The sequence below is a fragment of the Nanorana parkeri genome, unplaced genomic scaffold (assembly GCF_000935625.1).
Source record: "Nanorana parkeri isolate BGI_ZX_2015 unplaced genomic scaffold, ASM93562v1 scaffold684, whole genome shotgun sequence".
Classification (NCBI taxonomy): domain Eukaryota; kingdom Metazoa; phylum Chordata; class Amphibia; order Anura; family Dicroglossidae; genus Nanorana; species Nanorana parkeri.
Window position 1 is genome coordinate 704,718 of NW_017306952.1, and position 2,997 is coordinate 707,714.

General features: G+C 46.6%; 1 long non-coding RNA gene across 1 annotated transcript; it reads left to right on the top strand.

Annotated features, from left to right (window-relative positions):
- Positions 1-797: 797 nt before the first annotated feature.
- On the top strand, positions 798-2,252 carry LOC108792798. The gene is made up of 2 exons (XR_001941588.1): positions 798-958; positions 2,192-2,252. It is a non-coding gene; the product is annotated as an uncharacterized LOC108792798 (long non-coding RNA).
- Positions 2,253-2,997: the final 745 nt, after the last annotated feature.

Sequence of the window (2,997 nt, forward strand, 5' to 3'; positions counted from 1 at the left end):
TCCTATGCTCCTCAGCTCCATCTAGTGGCCATAACACGGTGTTACAAGATGACGTTCGAAGTTATATTTGTCTAATAAAGAAAACAAGAATGTTCCAATCACAAAGATTTGCAGGTGCAATGACTCTTCAAATTGTTTATAAATAGACCCCCTGGGCGTAATGTGAGGCACACACATCTTGGCCTAATGTTCTGGAGGAAATGTGCAGCACCGTTTCTGACTCAGAAAGTCGGGAGGTATAAATTTAGTCACACGTCAGAGAACTGCATTAGTTGAAGAGGGTCACTATGGGAAACCCAATGAATACAACATGTCGCTTAGAGTTCCCGGTCGCTGTGGCCTTCAAGCAGGCAGTGTGTGTTGTTAGACCGCGTCTCGGTCACCCTGGCCAGCAGGTGTCGCTGTGCGGAAGAGGTGACCTTCCAGCAGGCAATGTGTGTTAGACCGTGTCTCGGTCAGCCTGGGCAGCAGGTGTCGCTGTGCGGAAGAGGTGACCTTCCAGCAGGCAATGTGTACTAGACCGCGTGTCGGTCAGCCTGGGCAGCAGGTGTCGCTGTGCGGAAGAGGGGACGTTCAAGTATACTTTGTGATAGGGCTTAGCATTACTTTGTCGCTGATTTTGGTCAGCCGGCCAGCAGGGGTCGCTGTGTAGGGAATTCCTGCAACTAGCGCACTTCATTCTCGGCGCTCTAGTGTGCAGTTACGTTATCGCTCATTTCGGTCAGCCGGCCGGCAAGGGTCGCTGTGCAGGGAATAGCCATCAGGTTGCGTGCTTTACTTCCGTTGTGCGCTCTTCCGCTTCCTGTGCTCAGCTGAGCTGTGTGTTCTGTGGTGGCAGCATGACTCCAGAACACGAGTTAGATAGTGAAGATGACGAGGCTCCGGACGAGGTCACTTTCCAGAATGCTAGAAGCCGGGCGGAGGAGAGCGACCGTGTGAGGAGGGATGTGGCCAAGAGGTAACTGTCCCTCCTGCTCCATGTGCCTGTGGCTGCATCTTCCCATCCTCAGGATATAGAATTGTAGAGCAGGGTGGAGGTAGTGGTCCCTTAACCAGCACGGATCAGGAAATAAAATCAGATGTATGAATGGCTGAAGGGGGTAAATTCACTATGGACTTAATGTAAAGAGTGTGAAAGATATAATGGCTGTGTTTTCCATAGCAACCACATTGCATACTACATACAGAGTAGTACAGTCAGTCCTGCAACATTAAGCAAGGCCCTTTTATTCTTTTTGTAGATTTCATAAATGTGCTTTGGCAAATAAATATGCTTCCTTATGGTTTTATGTTCTTGTGCAGCATTTAAAGAAAACTCCAAGCAAAGGTATTATTAACCCTTGCTGTGGGGCTACCCCTGCACAGCAAGGGTTAACTGCTCATTTGTGAAAATAAAAAGTTATACTCTCCTGAATCTCAGCTTCCTCCAGTCTGTCTTCCTCTGCTGCAGTAGTGGTATGGCCCTCAGCCTTCTCACATTCAGTACACATGATGACTTGAAGATTCCTAGACTGCTGCAACAGAGGGGGAGAGATGCTGTAAAGACCAGTCTAATAGCAAGCCGGCTCTAAGGATTGGGTGAGTTTAACTTTTGTTTTCAGACCTAGACACAAACGAGCAGTTAATGTGACTGTGTTTCATGTTGCACCCTAGATATGGATTTAACATGAAATATGCTCCAAGAGTTGGAGTATGCTTTTAATAAAAGCAATGTCTTTCTTCCAAATGACAGCACCGAGGCTGTGTGCAGCAGGACTGCTTTTAAACCCATTCTCAGGATATGTAAGCAAGTAGCATTAAGGCTGTGATTGTGAGCAGCTCTCCTGCACACAGTCTTAAGTAATGTAATGTAAAACAAAATAAATATTTTACCCGTGTGATACCTAGGAAATATATAGTGCACTCAGAATGCCATGAGCCTTAGTGCAGTGAACATGTGTATTAGCATGCATGTGCTCAGGTAAAGATTTATGGCATTCCAGTAAATATAGTAAATACAGTTACAATAAAATCACCTCCTTCTAAGTATATTCTATTCTGTGTACAGCACAATCCATCTCATTCATACCAAAATCTAATAAACCCTCATGTTGACTATTTCAGTTTTATATTGTTTAGTATGACTGCTTTTAAAGAAAGTTTTGATAACTTCTGTAAACACTAAAACACAATGGAACACTTTTCTTTACAGAGAGAAGGCCCTCTTAAAAGAGAAGAGGAAACGCAAGCAGGAGCTTTTCAGCGAGCAAAAGGTATACACCAAATTGTCCGGTCATACTTTGTCATGGTCCCGCCTGATCAGGGAAAATGTCTCTAGAGACTATTTCTAAGTAGATCACATTTGGAGGAATTTATCAAAAGTGGAGCATTCGCACAGTGCAGCCAATCATCTTCTCTCTTCAGTTTGTTCAGTTAAGCTTTGTAAATGAAAAAGAGAAGCTGATTGGTTACTATGGGCAATTGCTCCATATTCTTTCTGCTCCAGTTTTGATAAATTCCCCCATTTCTCTCCCGTTCATTGAAGGACACAGGGCAACAGATCGTAGATTTTTCTGCAGAAGACGTGTATCCAAACCTCTGTTTTTAACCTTAGTGTGAGACAAGTTTTTGGCGCGCATGAAGGTGCAGTGCCGGTAGTCGGGGCCCACTTTCTCTGATCACAAGCGGCTTTTTCGGCCCCCTCCGACAAGGGCTGCACATTTGACAAGTCCTCCTCGTCCCGATCTGCCAAGCGTCCGTGGCTGCCTAAGTCTGACGAGCCCGCCGGCAAGCCCCTATCCGCATGAAGGTCGCACCACGGCTCTGGTTCCAAGAGTGGGGGGGCGCCTTGGGCTCTTTGCGGATTTTTGGTTGGCCCACTTCACCGACGCTTGGGTCCGGGAGCTGGTATCTTCGGGCTACAATATTGAACTCTGTCCCGTCAGGGGTACAGGTTCTTCCCGTCCAACATGCGACTTCTCCTCCACGGTTGGCGGATCTCCATTGCGCTGTGGCGGA